Source organism: Canis lupus, chromosome 8, assembly GCF_048164855.1.
Source record: "Canis lupus baileyi chromosome 8, mCanLup2.hap1, whole genome shotgun sequence".
NCBI classification, from domain to species: Eukaryota; Metazoa; Chordata; class Mammalia; order Carnivora; family Canidae; genus Canis; species Canis lupus.
In genome coordinates this window covers 21,072,687-21,088,412 of record NC_132845.1, presented here as the reverse complement: position 1 = coordinate 21,088,412, position 15,726 = coordinate 21,072,687, and the positions used below count along the sequence as shown (strand labels likewise).

The following is a 15,726-nucleotide window of genomic DNA, read 5'->3' as shown; positions in this document are numbered from 1 at the left end:
AGACAACCCAATTTAAAAATAGGTAAAACATCCAAACAGACATTTTACTAAAGAAGATGTATAGATAGCAAATAAGCACGAAAAGATGTTCAGCATCATTAAGCACTAGAGAAATGCTAATTAAAACCACAGTGTGATACAACTACATATGTAATAGAATGGCTACAAGTAAAAATCTCATAATACCATATGAAGGCAAGGATGTAGACAATTGGAACTCTCATTCACTGCTGATGGGAATGTAAAATAGTGCAACTACTTTGGAAAACTCTTTGATGTAAAATAGTGCAACTACTTTGGAAAACTCTTTGGCAGTGTCTAAAAATTCAAACATAGACCTACCATATAATCCTGGTATTCATTCTTAAATACTTATGTGAGAAAAATGAAAGCTCATGTTCATAACAAGATGTACATGAATGTTTGTGGCAACTTCCTTTGCAATAGCTACGACTGGAAATGTCTAATGACAAGTGACATGATAAGCAAACTGTGGTATATCCATACAATGGAGTACTACTCAGCAGTAAAAATAAATGAACTATATATAGATCTAATAATGTTCATGGATGAACTTCATAATAATTTTGTTGAGTGAAGGAAATCAGACCCCCTAAAAAGGAGCCAAACTATATTATTTCATATGTGTAAAATTCAAATTAATCTATAATGATAGAAAGTGAACCAGTGGTTGCTTGATAAAGGGTAGTGGCAAGAAGAACTGGAGAAAAGCTGTACAGAAAGAGAAACAGAGAGAGAAAAACAGAGATCTTAAAGCAGCCAAAGAGAAAAGAAAACCATCTATAAAAAGGGCAATTAGAAAAAAAAAAAAGAAAAAAAAAAAAGAAAAAAAGGGCAATTAGACTGACAGTACATTTTATAAGAGCAACTAAGGAAGAGAATACAATGTAAGAATTTCTTCAATGTGTTTCCAGGCAAACAAAACAGAGACAACTAGTAAAAACAACTCCTCAAGTTTCCTTTGATAACTTAAGAGCATGCATCACCCAAAGAGAATCACTATATGAAATCATAAAGGATATACTTTAGTAGAATGAAAAATTGAAAGCTTTAGATGTAAAAAAACATTGGACAAAAACATTTTGGTAAATATGAGAGCATATCTCAGCAAACACTGACTATGGAACAACATAATGTAACAAAATACTCTTAATTTTTGAAGGGAAAATATAATTAAAATACTGGGCTTAGACTAGAATCAAAATCATCCAAGATCCTTGATTATTGAGGAGTAAGGTAAGATATGAGCTTTAGGCTTTTTGTTAAATCAGCATGCTAAACTAGCTAGTTTAATTTCTGAAATAATAAACACAAGCACACATACTTTCCAATCAGTTAAAGAGAAATGGAATTAGAAAAAGAAAAAAAAATCAATTCAAGAGAATTGGGTGGCGCAGCGGTTTGGCGCCTGCCTTTGGCCCAGGGCGCGATTCTGGAGACCCAGGATCGAATCCCACATCAGGCTCCCGGTGCATGGAGCCTGCTTCTCCCTCTGCCTGTGTCTCTGCCTCTCTCTCTCTCTCTGTGATTATCATAAATAAATAAAAAATTAAAAAAAAAAAAAGACAAAGCAAGAAATACCAAAAAAAAAAGTAAGAGTAATAGCATCTAGAAGATTTAGAATAGCATTTGGCATATTATCATTTTATATTTATTATATAATATAGTAATTAGTATAACTGTTATTTCTATTTTGTGTGTTATTTTTGCATAGGGGATATGCTAATCTTCTCTGTATCGTTTCAATTTTAGTATATGTGCTGCCAAAGTGAGCACAACTGTTATTTCTGTCCTGATAAATCTCTCTGTAGCATTCAAGACTAGCACTCTAACATGCAAGTTCTACTAATACTGATAGTTCCTTGATATTAACAAGTTGATAATGCTAATTAAAAGACTAGCAGTAACCTGGAAGAGTTAAAAATTCTGTTACCCACAAGGTGTATAGCCTTAAGCCAGTCACTTGACATTCTGGCCTTAGTTTCCTCACCTGTACAATGAGGGAGTTGGAGAGGATTGGAGGAGAGGTTCATATTGGATGGTTCTATACTTTTAAATCCTCTTTAACCAAAAGAAAGAGGAAATCTCCTGACTCAGCCCAAAACACAAACAGGTTCAGAAATGGTTTATTTGGGTGAGTGGCCATTTTGCCACAAGTACTCACAATAAGTTCAGTCCCTATTAGATAGGAAGCAGTGGCTCTTCTTGCTCATACTAGAGCCTGACCAACTTGGAGGCCACTGAGCAGAGTCAAAGCAAAGCCTCCACTCAAAGGAGACCTATTAAAGATACCCTTCCCAGCCAGGGTGGAAGGAATTCCAGAGGCTCTCAGAAGAGTTGGCAGGCTCACAGCTCTGCACCAATGCACTGGAGTTGGGCTGCTAGATAGTATGTAGTTGTCAAACAAACCCACTCTTCTTTCCCCCAGTTACACAAAGACTTTTCAAATGCACCCCTTTTAGCTGAAAGTCTTGAATATTAAACTTCTTAAATCTCCCTGTCATCATTCTAATTCATAGATGCGAGTGCCTACACTTTATGCATTTTACATGCATTCTGATACAATGGCCACCAGCCCTACTTGCTGCAGAGGGAACTCAGGTATGCAAGATAACTGGCTCAGCTTCCAAAGACAAGCCTGGTAGGCATGAGAGCTGCTGAAGGAGGGCAGAGAGCCTCCTGGGAAGTTCTTTTGAATTTGGGTGTGGTGTGAGTCCTTGTGTTCCCAAATATGGTTTTATCTAATCTACCTTGAAATTGCCCTGCTGATTGACTGTTTTATGTTCAATAAAAAACTACTGAACTAAAGTTCCTCCTCCAAAGCTCTTAAAGATGCCCTGTCAGAAAGTAGTGTCACAGCAAAAGGATATGTGTATAAGGATGTTCACCAGAGCGTGGTTTAAGACTGTGGAAAAACCCATCAGCAAAGTCACAGGCACATTCATATATCATAATGCTAGGAATCTGACTTGTTGCAAAGCAAATCCCCGGGTGGCATATAAACTATGATCCTATTCTAGGAAAATCAATAGTAACGATAATGTTACCATATGCAGGGAAAAAATGGAGGAACACGTGCCATAATGTTAACAATGATTATTTGGGGATGGGGTGAAGTGGATGGAATCTGGGGAGAAACATTTCTCTATTCCCTGGCCCCCTGGTCTTGATGTTGTATGCTCTCATTAGCCAAGGTGAGGTTTTTGGTACTGAGTTGCATCAATGGTCAATTGCTTTTTCCTCCAGAGACATTTTTTTTGCCTAGCTGTAGATTTTCTTTTTTTTCTTTCAAGATTTTATTTATTTATTCATGAGAGACAGAGAATGAGAGAGAGAGGGGCAGAGACAGAAGCAGGCTCCATTCAGGGAGACTGACGTGAGACTCGATCCTGGGTTCCCAGGATCACGCCCTGCGCTGAAGGCAGCGCTAAACTGCTGAGCCACCTGGGCTGCCCTAGTTGTAGATTTTCTTCCACAACATGCAACAGCAGCTTATTGCTTTCATTCATTTCTAATGGCTCTGTTCTCAATAGGACATATACCTGTAGGTATTTACATATTAAAATACTTAAGGTAGCTCACTATAATACTTGACCACCAAGTTTGAAATTTATTTATTTATTTATTATTTTTAGTTAAATTAGCAAAGAGGTCATGTTATTTTTTCTATTTTAGAGTTTAAATTTCTTTAAAAAGATTTATTTATTTATTTATTTATTTATTTATTTATTTATTTATTTATTTATTTATTTATGAGAGAGAGGGGTAGAGACATAGGCAAGGGGAGAAGCAGGCTCCTTGCAAGGGGGCCGATGGGGGGCTCCATCCTGGACCCTAGGATCACGCCCTGAGCGGAAGGTAGATACTCAACCGCTGAGCTACCCAGACATCCCTTAAATGTTTTTTAAAGTACTCAGTGTAGGATGCCTTGGATGGCTCAGTGGTTGCCTTCTGCCTTCGGCTCAGGGCATGATCCTGGAGTCGGGGATCAAGTCCCACATTGGGCTCCCTGTAAGGAGCCTGCTTCTCCCTCTGCCTGCATCTCTGCTTCTCTCTGTGTGTCTCTCACGAATAAATAAGTGAAGTCTTTAAAAAAATAAAAAATAAATTAATTTATTTATGTGTGAGGATATTTATTGCAACAGAAAGAACTGAGGATTTCAAAGAGCTGAGATTAAAATCTGATATTGACTACTTGTTCAAAACTTTAAGGTTCCCGTGGCTCTTTACATTTTAAACATGTCTATTTGCATGCAACTAGAAAAGTTGACTCCAAATATTGCCTCAGTTTCCTGGATGTTACTAAGGAGTGTATGTCCTTTTACTTTACGTCTTGAGACCCAGCCTAACAAAACGTGACATCTTTTCATAGGATTTTTTGGTTTGCAGTTTATTTCATTTATTCCATTCATTCAATGAACATTTATAATTATCAACATTGGTATTAAAAACAATAGCTCACATTTATTTTTTTTTAGATTTTATTTATTTATTCATTAATGAGAGAGAGAAAAGGAGAGAGGGGCAGAGACACAGGCAGAGGGAGAAGCAGGGTCCATGCAGGGAGCCCGATGTCGATCCTGGGTCTCCAGGATCTCGCCCTGGGCTGAAGACAGCGCCAAACTGCTGAGCCACCTGGGTTGCCCTGCAGTTCTTTAATTAAATGCCTTCTTTTTGCCTGGCATTGGGGAGGATACAAAAATAACCTGGCCCTAAAGATATATAAATAATCCATACATGGTTCTGTGCTCAAAAGGAGGGTCAAGACACCAGGTTAGGTAATTCTTGGGCTTAATAAGTGATTTCCCAACAAGGAAATCAAGGAAGCTTCGTGAAGAAGTTGGCATTATATTTGAGCCTTTAAGCAAAGGATTTGGTTATCTGGAGAAGGAGGAGGGACATTCCAGATAAAGGCAGAAAGGCAGAGATAGGACTATGCAGGGCATGTGCTAGGTCCTGGGTATAGTGTGGGCTGAAGCACATGGTACATGAAAGGAAGACTAAGGAAAGAAGGCTTAAGGGGCAGATGCAAAGAATGCTCCATTGTAAGTACCGGTGAATCATTTATCCCAACACACTCATTTTACAGATGAAGGTACTAAGGCCTACAGAAAAGGGAAATCCCTTCAGTTATTCAGTAGTGGGGATAGAGTTACATCTCAAGCTCTCTTGGCTCCACAATTGAGCTTCCAGTTACACTGGGACAGATCAGAAAATGCCTAGAAGTAGGTGGTCATCTCAATGTAGAGAGGAGCTACTGAAAGTATTAAGGAGAATGTGACTAGCAAAGGTGAGGCAAGGACTAAGATATTTTGAAGGATCCTAGGCTAAGTGACTGGGAAGCTGGAAATTATATTTTGAGAAATGGCTTCTGTTAACACACAGAATCAGATCTAGAACAACATGATTAGTTCAATTAAAAACAAGCAGTTCTCAAAGTAACTTTTTGATTAATGTAACCTCTTTTAAAACCTCAAGTTATTAGACACCTTCTAGTTTACAACTAGGTTAAGGAAGTTTGGGCAACTGGGCACAGTCTGTAATGGGTATGAAGTGCTCAATTTGCTTCCTTGGATTCTTTGTTTCTGCCTTTGGATGACAAAGAGTAAATCACTTGAGTCCACATTTTCATATACTTTGTATTCTCTTTACATCTGAAAAAGATAAAATAGACTCCTTTTTAATTTTTAAAAATATTTTATTTATTTATGAGACAGAGAGAGGCAGAGACACAGGCAGAGGGAGAAACAAGCTCCACGCAGGGAGCCCCACGCGGGACTCGACCCCGGGTCTCCAGGATCACGCCCTCGGCTCTAGGCAGGCTCCAAACCGCTGAGCCACCCGGGCCGCACTTAAGTTTTTTACTTGAAGCTTATTTTAGTTACATTTATTTTTAGTTCTACTTTGCTGGGAAGCAGCATATCCCAGTACCTCGTAAAATAGCAAAGGGGATCAACCTAAGAGGTCACCCTTGGGCACAGACACAGAAAACCTCCCTAATCAGCAGTGTGAATCTCATCCCTCTCGTCGGGAGAATTACAGACCAGCGATGCCCCCTCACCATCACTGGCACTCTCAGGGGGAGGCAAAGAGCGGAGTGTCACACTGTCTGGGTTCCAATCCCAGCTCTTTCACTCATGAATCCCTGGGTAAGTCATTCAACGTTTCTGAAGCTGATTCTCCTCTGGAAAATAGAGTTGGCTAATAACTCATCTTGGGGTTGCTCTGTTGCGAGAACTGCTAGACAGCGGGCCGATAATAGTGATTTCGGGGCCGGGGGCATCGTAAGCATCTTGCTCAACCTCAAGCTATAGGACTTGTCTGGCCCACACCTGAGGACAGACGAGCTGCTCAGCAAGCAGCAGGGCAGCCCGGGTGGCTCCGCGGCTTAGCGCCGCCTTCAGCCTGGGACGTGACCCTGGCGACCCAGGATCGAGTCCCACGTCGGGCTCCCTGCATGGAGCCTGCTTCTCCTTCTGGCTGTGTCTCTGCCTCTCTGCACCCCGCACCCCGTCTTTAATAAATAAAATCTAAAAAAAAAAAGAAAGAAAGAAAAAGAAAAGAAAGCAACAGCAATTCTCTAAGGAATTGTCGGCTCTCTAAACAAGTGCCCTTGTTTTAGATGCGCTCTAGAACTAAAGACGTAACCAAACTTCGCAGTTTGCTTCTGGGTAAACTGGAGAACATAACCAATAGCCTTTAAGAAAAGACGTCTATTTCCACATCTCTGATTTATGTAAAACTATCCGCCCAAAGCAAAACAGACCCTTTCTCTCTCCCGCAGGCTGGCCTGCTTCCCAGCTGTTCCCGTGCCCTGCGGGGATTGTTACAGGCTCCACACGCTGCGCGGGAGCCGGAGCAAAGTAAATAGCGCAGGCAGGCAGGCACCCCACCCACCATTTTATTTTCCTAAATCACTCCTTTAGCTAATATTCCAGGGACAGACACGCGACGCATCTGGCTCCAACCAAATATTTTCAGTCAGTCAGATTCCAAAGTAAATATTTGCCACTTTGATTGCAGGAACAGAGGTAGCGTGGGCCGCGGAGCCACCGACCCGCCTCCGACCACGGCCCGCCGCCCTACCCGTGAGCCCCTGCGCGGGTCCCGCCCCCGCGCTTCCGGTCTTGCGCGCTCGGCGTCCGCGCGTCTCTGAGGCCTGTGCAGGCGGTCGTCGTCCGGGCGAAGCCTGGTAGAGGCGGGTTGTGGGGTTTGTGAGCTGCTGCCTTTGCAGAGATCCTTGCATTTTTAGTAAGTGCTGTTTTTCCTTACTCTTCACGACGGACTCGTCGAAAGGGTGCTTGTTGTGGGTGAGAAACACAGGGGGAGGGTAAGGAGGTCTACGAAACGTGATTTGGGGGGGTGGGAGTGGGGAGTGGGAGATGTCCCCCTGAAGCCTGTACCTATGACTTAAATTGCGAGACTTTAAGAGATTTTATTTATTTGAGAGAGAGAGAGAGAAAGCACACACATGAGCTCATGGGGGGTGGGGGGGCACACAGGAAGAGGGAGAAGCGGACCTGGGTTGTGCAAGTAGCCCCCATGGGGAGGGCCTGGCTCCTGGCTGCGTCCCAGGACCCAAGATCGTGACCTGAATGGAAGGCAGACCCTCCACCGGCTGAGCCACCCACGTGCCCCAAGAGACAACGTTGGCCCAAGGTTTTTTGTTTTTGGTTTTGTTTTTTTAAGATTTTATTTATTCATGAGAGACACACACCGAGAGAGAGAGAGAGCAGCAGAGACACAGGCAGAGGGAGAGACAGGCTCGATATAGGGAGCCTGATGTGGGACTCGATCCCGGGTCTCCAGGATCACACCCTAAACTGCTGAGCCACCCCGGGCTGCCAGGCTCAAGGTTTTTGAGCTACAAGAGTGCCCAGGGCTTTGTGTCTTATCATGTCCTTTGCACCCCTGTGAGAATGAATATATTAATTTTTTTCTTATAGATGCACATTTTATGAGGAAGAATAATAAAGAGGGATGAAGACAGGAAAATGGCAGGTGAGGTGGTTTTGCTCCGTTCTGTGGCAGGGTTCTTAACCTTTTAGGAGTCGTTTGGAGACTAAAAATTAAAAACTGTTTTCCCAGGAAAAGATTTGTGAACACAGTATTTTGCCTATAATCTGAGGAGATTCATGAATCTCCAGAACCCATCTGCAGACTACAGTGGAGGAGCCAGGGACCCAAGGTTAGGAAACCTTGAATTTTAGCTACAGCATGCCCTCAGGGCATGCACCTGACATTCCTTGTCAGGCAGGACTAGGGTGAAAAAAGTGAGGCACTCGTTTTGGGCACAAAATTTAAGGGGACATCAAAAAGTTCAGAAATCAAGATAAATAATGTTTTAATGCAATATTTTGAACAATCAAATCTTCAAACTTGTGGCTTGTCAACCTTTTTTTTATAAAAAAAATTATTGGAAATGGGTCCAGGATTAGAACAAGATGGAGAAGTTAAGGCTGTACCAATGCAAGTTCAGATTCTGTCTTTAAAGTTTTTTTTTTTTAATATTTTATTTATTCATGAGAAACACAGAGAGAGAGAGAGAGAGGCAGAGACACAGGCAGAGGGAGAAGCAGGCTCCATGCAGGGAGCCTGACGTGGGACTCGATCCTGGGTCTCCAGGATCAGGCTCTGGGTTGAAGGCAGCGCTAAACCACTGAGCCACCCGGGCTGCCCTGTCTTTAAAGTTTTTATATTTTGTATATTTTTAAAATTTTTAAATAGTGCATTAAAATACTGTTTTGAAGGATGCCTGGGTGGCTCAGTGGTTAAATGTCAGCCTTTGGCTTGGGGCATGATCCTGGGGTCCTGGGATCAAGTCCTGTGTGGGGCTCCTGGTATCTCTCATGAATAAATAAATACAATCTTGAAAAAAAAATACTGTTTTGAATACTGAGACTTTTTGATCCCTCTTCCTTCATTTTGCGCCTGGCACTAGTGTCTCCTTTGCTTACCCTAGCCCTCAGCCACGCTTATGTCCAGGATGCGTTCAAGTAAAAACCAAATGTAAGTGATCACTTGCTGTGTCCTAGGCCCTGAGCTCCCACATTTCCAGACAGCAGATATAGTGGGAAAAACTCTGATTTATCAAGAGGGTTGATGTTTATAGTCTGTTATATCTTGCTGGGTGACCTTGGCCAAGTAACTTAGCTTTTCTGAGGCTCTTAACTGTAGAATGAGAGGATGAGACTGGGTACTTTCCAGGCCTGGCAGTCTGTGGTTTTATGATTTTGAAAAAGGCAACTAAGCCAAATTGTTCCCTACAGAAGAGGGTCCTCAATATGCACCCAATTCTACATCCCAGCTCTCTAGGGTTCTCTTGATTTGCATTCTTGATGGAGGGGTTTTGCATTCTACAGACTCATTTGTCTCAGTGTGAGGGCTTTGACCATCAAATCTCTTCAACTTGAGTACTGATTGCTAGAATCACAGATCTTGAGAGCTGATGAGAGGAAAGTGCAGAGATGATTTTGTTTTAAGGAAAATGAGGCTCAAACAGGTGAAGTCAGTTGGCCAAGGTGGCAGTCTCAGATTTAGGACTAAAACCCCAGTACCTGATTGCCATCCGGTTTTCTTTTCACTTCACCTTGGTGGGATATGATGCATGCCTTTCTACTTCCCTCCAGAGACTCTCCTAAAAGTACTTTGAATTCTCTCATAATATTCCCTTTGATTCCTATGTTTTATTAGTCTCCTTGTTATGATGGTGCTCCTAGTGCTGGAGATTAAAAGCCAAAAATCTTGATCAGTGTCTTATCCTTAGGTCTTCTTCCCTCTCCCAGCATCATTTTTGGATTTAACTTCTGTGGGGAATTTTTTTTTTAACTGCTACAAGGTATATAATCTTAGAAAGCTAACTTCCTCTGTGTTTCTTTTGAAAGATATTTTTAAACATGAAGAGTGATGCATAACGATCTGTAAGGTAGGTACTGTTATTATTCCTATTTTACTAATGAATAAATTGAGGCACAGAAGGCTAATTAACTCGCCCAAGATCTCCCTGCTAAGAATCAGAACCAGGATTCAAATCCAGGCATCCTGACTCCAGGGACTGTGCTTTTGTAACTAGCACACTGTGTGGCTTCTCTTGTGGACCATTCCACCTGAGCTTGAACAGTTCCAGTGTGGGAAGCTATGTCAGGAGATCCAAGTTCTGTTGCTGGGCAACCCCTTCTATGGGAATGTCTTCCCTTCTTTTTGTTGGCACAGCCATAGACAGTTATCCGAAATGATTTTCTATTGTCTAAATAAGGAGGTAAAAAGGTGAGTGAAGAACATAAGGTAAAATCTCTCAGTCTGTCCTGCCTCCACCAAACATTCCTGACCCACTCATTTCTAGTTTTGTGGGCTTCCTGAAAAGACACAAAGTTCCTTCTTTTAGTTTTGTATCTATTGAAAGTAAAATACCCCTCCTGTGTGTTTATACCTTGTTCTGAGAAACATTTAGTTTGGCCCACATGGATTAGAAAGTATGATTAAGTAGCATAAATTAAAAGTACATGACACGATCCAGCAATTTCACTTTTAGGCATTTTTTCCATCAGAAATAGTTACAGGAATGTACCAGGATAAATATTCAAGGGATTTTATTTCATTTTTGTAATTGCAAAAAAATTGTAGGCAATTTAGATATGCATCAATAAGGAAATGGCCAAAAAAATAATAAATTAATGAAGTTGTGAGAAGATTTCAATCTAAACTTGAACTGGAGGATATGAAATGGATGCTCATGCATGCTCCCTCAGAAGAATGGAATTTAATGGAGAGACTGATTATTTGTAAATGCCTGATTTACAGACGATTGAGACTTATCTCCTGACCAGTGAACATCCACCAAGAATCTCCCGGATTGGCCTTCTCCCTCTTTGCAGTCCTTATTCATAAATACAGCCTGCCTCAAACCCTCAAACGACTCACCTATAGCTTGTTTACTGCATGTTTCTCAAATTGAAGTTCCTCTGCTATGCCCAAATAAACTCAAATTTCTGATAATTTGACCTTGCCTCAGTTTACCTCCTTGTTAGGTTGATAGAATACCTTTCTGTATAGTATTAAGATAAACTCCATTATTTGCTCTGAAAAAAATTGTTATAATTTAAAAAATTATCCCAGTGGCAGTACAGCGGTTTAAAGAAATACTTTTTTCTGGGCAGCCCTGGTGGCTCAGTGGTTTAGTGCCGCCTTCAGCCCAGGGCCTGATCCTGGAGTCTCGGGATCAAGTCCCATGTTGGGCTCCCTGCATGGAGCCTGCTTCTCCCTCTGCCTGTGTCTCTGTGCTTCTCTCTCTCTCTCTGTGTCTCTCATAAATAAAATCATTAAAAAAAAAAACTTTTTTCTCATTTCAAAAGGTTATTGAAGAAAATATGGAAAATAATAAGTGTAAAGAAGAAAACAGAACCTGTAATCTTATACCCTAAAGATAACCACCGTGAACATTTAAATTTATTTCTTTCCCATCTTTTTTTTTTTGTTTTTAAGATTTTAAAAAATTAATTTATTTGAGAGAGAGGGAGAGCACGAGCAGGGGGAGGCATACAGGGAGAGAGAGGGACAAGCAGACTCCCCACTGAGCAGGTAGCCGAAAGTGGGGGTCCATCCCAGGACTTTGGGACCATGGCCTCAGCTGAAGGCAGATACTTAACTCACTGAGCCACCCACATGCCCCTCCCATCTTTTTTCTATGTGCAGTACTTTTTTAGTAGATTGTGGTAAAACTTATGTAATATAAAATGTTATTTTAAACATTTTTAAGATATACAATTCAGTGGCATTAAGTACATTCACATTATTGTGCACCTATCATGACTAATCCATCTCCAGAAGTTTTTAATCCCAAACCAAATTCAATTTCAGTCAACAATAATTCCCCCAATATTCTCTCCCCCAGCTCCTGGTAACCACTATTCTACTTGCTATCTCTGGATTTCACTACTCTAGTTATTACCTCATGTAAGTGGAATCATACAATATTAATCCTTTTGTTTTTGGCTTATTTTACTTAGTATTATATTTTTAAGGTTCAGCCATGTTGTAGCATGTATAAGAATTTCATTGTTTTAGAGCAGAATAATAGTACATTGTAAATTCGTACCACATTTTATTTATTCATTGATGGACATTTGGGTAATTTCTACCTTTTGGTTATAGTGAATAATGCTGTTATGAATACTGGTGTATAAATATCTGTTCCTGATTTCAATTCTTTTGGATATATGTCCAGAAGTGGCATTGCTGGTTCATATGCTAATTCTATGCTTAATTACTTGAGTCCTACCGTACTGTTTTCCACAGCAGCAACACCATTTTAAATTCCTATTAGGAGTGCACAAAAGTTCCAATTTCTCTGCATCTTTGCCAGCACTTGTTATTTATCATTTAAAAAATATAATCTTTATTCTAATGGGTGTGAAGTGGCATGTCATTGTGGTTTTGATTTGCATTTCCCCAGTGATTAGTGACATTGAGCACCTTTTCAGGGGCCTATTGGCTATTGTTTGTGTTCTTTGGAGAAAGAGCTAATCAAATCCTTTGCCGGCTTTTCAACTCAGTTATTTTTGTTGTTGAGTTGTAAGAGGTTTTATACGTTCTCAGTATCAATCCCTTATCATATATTTGATTTGCAGATATTTTCTTCCATTTTGTAGAGCAATGTGCCTTTCTATTGATAGTGTCCTTTAATGCGCAAAAGGTTTTAATTTTGAAAAAGTCTGGTTTATTTTTTCTTTTGTTGTTTGTGCTTTTGGTGTCATATCCAAGAACTCATTGCCAAATCCAGCGTCATGAAGCTTTTCCCTAAACTTTCTTCTAAGAATTTTATAGTTTTAAGTTTCACATTTAGGTCTTTGATCCATTTTGAGTTAATTTTTGTATATGGTGTAAGGTAAAAGTCCAATTTCAGTCTTTTGCATGTGCATAGCCAGTTTTCCCAGCACCATTTGTTGAAGAGACTTTCCTTTCTCTATGTTTTTATGCTTTAGTGCTTTTTAGATTCCATGCTTATTCCTGTCGGAACCTAGGCTGCTTCTCTGGGTTCTCGTCACCCTTGCTGGTTTGTGTTCAAGGGATTGTAAAGTTATTTGACTGGGAACATAGGAAAGATATAAGAACTTGAATCTAGTGCAGATGCATGGTAGCCAGCAGAGCCTGGTGAAAGTGATAGTTGAAATATTGACTATAGAGAGCTTGCTGGAACCTTGGCTAAACCTGTTTAATTTGTTGTGAAATGGAAATAGTGGATAAGACCACCTTATTTTATCAAACAATAGCATAAATCCTGGAATATTATTTATGGCCAATAGACATTATTGTCGTTAATGTTTATGAGGAGAGTACCCTGTGCTGCTCTTTCTTAAATGCTTCACATGTATTATCTCATTTAATACTCAAATTACCCTTAGGAGGTTAGTGCTATCATTTTCACTGTTTTATCATCTCTGAGCTTCTTCTGTTGTTTGTAAAATGAAGAAAACTATATCTACCCTGCAGAATTATCAGGAGGATTAAATGAGAATAGTGAAAATAAAGGGCTATCAAAGAAGATTTTTAACAGATGGTAGCTGCTTTCCCTCAGTCCAGGAAGTGATTTCAGTAAGCACAAACGATTTTGCTTTGTTCTAACAATCTTGAATTTCCTGATACTTCCACTTTAAGGTAATTTATAATGATTATACTGATCAGATAGGAAAGTCTGATACCATTTATTTATGAGACAGGAATACTTTATAATTACCTACCTGCAAGGCTGAAGCAAAGAGACTGTTTATGATCAGACGCTAGGAAGACTTCTGTAGACACTCATCTAGGGAATGAAGAAGCAAGCACCTGGAAACAGCTGGCTATGTATTATGCTCCAATATATTAGTGACATTTTAACACTCATCATTTTGGCTGATAAAGTCATTTCCCTAAATCCTTTTTCATTTTACTACCTGTTCTCACCTCTTTTATCTTTTAAAATAATGATTACAGTGAAGATGTATGATTGCCTGAGACCAAACTAGAAAAGCAGGGCTTAAATGAGTTAATACATTAATAAAGTCTTTAGTGTTGCAGTTATTCTGAGTCACAGGTTCTGGATATTATTTGGACAATAATTATTTGGATCCAGGCTGCACTTTTTTTTTTTGGTTGCCGCTAATATATTAACTGGCAGTGGGATCAAGTCCTGCTCCTCAGAGACAGCTGGGCCCTCCCTTGGAGCCTCTCTAAAATCCCTTCACTTATTGTTAATTGACTTCCTAATTCCCCACAGCAGCTGTTGTAAACCTTTTCCACTCTCCTCCATCCCTTTAATCTCCCTGTTCTCCACATGCTGAATGGCAGGTGATCATGCATCCATGATCAGGTCTCCTTCCCACTGCTTTTCAGTCCTCTGCCATCTTCACCTCATCCCCAGGATCTCCTTTATCTCTGAGAGCCTGGCTCTTTCATTAACTCCCTCTCCTAACTTCAGTCTTTGCTCCTCTTTTCCCTTCACACATAAACAAACTCGTGTCTTCTTTAACCATATTTGTCTTGAAGTTGATTGTGTTCTTTTTTCATTACTGGCAAGCTCTTAATTTTTTTTTTAATTCCAAAAGTAATATAGTAGTAGAAAATTGGGAAGTACAAATAATCAAACATGTTTCAGACTTTCTAGTCTCTGACAGCTCCTAGAAGAGATGTGTTTCTCTTCCTTTACATAATACAGTGTAAAGACTTTAGGTCTTTACACTGTATTACACTTTAGGCAAGACCCCCATAATCCTGCTTCTAGGGGTAACCACGAATGTTAACATTTTGTATTATATCCTTCCAATCTATTTTAAGACTTTGAGATTAACTTAGACTTAAAGGGCATTCTGGATGTTCTCTTCTGTAACTTGACGCTTTTCCCGTGTCAATATTTTTCTCCAGCATGATTTTGAATCATTGCATTAAAATTTCCATTGTATGGGAGTACCTGGGTCAGACTCTTGGTTTGGCTCAGGTCATGATCCCAGGGTTGTGAGATTGAGCCCCATGTGGGGCTCTGCGCTTAGAGCAGAGTCTGCTGAAGATTCCCTTTCCCTCTGCCCCTACTCCCTGCTCTTTCTCTCTAAAATAAAATAAATACATCTTTAAATAAATACATCCATTGTATGGATGCACTGTCATTTAGTTAGTCATTTTAAATCATAATCATAAGATTATTTCCAGTTATTTGCTATAATTAACATAACAGTATAACCTTTGTAAATAAATCTTTGTACATAGTCCTAATTATTTCTTTAGTACAAATTTCTGCAGGGAAGTTCCTGGATGTATATTTTAAGTTTTTGGAAACATATTTTATTGTAAAATATAAACACTTTGATAGAATAGGCAACTGTCATCACTTCAACTTTTATCTCCTGGTTACTGATTTCTAAGCAATCCTGGCTTGTCCACCACTGTAAGCTGCTCTGTCAGAGGTCAAGGTCAACATCAGTTACTAATCACTGTCTTCTCAGACCCTATCCTGCCTAATCTCTGCAACAACTGGCATTCTATATTTTCCTATTAAAGACTTCTACCTCTTTGGTAACACATTTTCAGGCTCTCTCCTGTTTCTTTTTGTTCTGCGTGATCTTTTCCTTATTCTCAACTTACTTCAGGTTTTCAACTATTGAGTTCATGCCAATGATATGTAGATCTCAGACAAATCTGACCTGAGTTGGGGTCTCCTGGCCTTTCCATCTCACA

The 15,726-nt window shown here is 40.1% G+C and overlaps 1 long non-coding RNA gene and 1 other non-coding gene across 9 annotated transcripts in view; one reads left to right on the top strand and one right to left on the bottom strand.

The window, feature by feature from the left end:
• Positions 1 to 1,690: 1,690 nt before the first annotated feature.
• Positions 1,691 to 1,797, bottom strand: LOC140639215 (U6 spliceosomal RNA). Its single transcript, XR_012036007.1, has one exon. It is a non-coding gene; the product is annotated as a U6 spliceosomal RNA (small nuclear RNA).
• A 5,325-nt stretch (positions 1,798 to 7,122) lies between these two features.
• The window catches only part of LOC140637960 (uncharacterized), a 52,240-nt gene continuing 43,636 nt past the window's right edge, over positions 7,123 to 15,726 (top strand). For 7 of the 8 annotated variants that reach the window (XR_012035080.1, XR_012035079.1, XR_012035076.1 and 4 more), the window contains exons 1-4: positions 7,123 to 7,272; positions 7,968 to 8,022; positions 9,906 to 9,946; positions 11,912 to 11,973. This is a non-coding gene — a long non-coding RNA (uncharacterized lncRNA). Of the gene's footprint in view, positions 7,273 to 7,967; positions 8,023 to 9,905; positions 9,947 to 10,821; positions 11,853 to 11,911; positions 11,974 to 15,726 lie in introns of those variants that run through there. The other variant, XR_012035075.1, reaches the window with a different exon arrangement.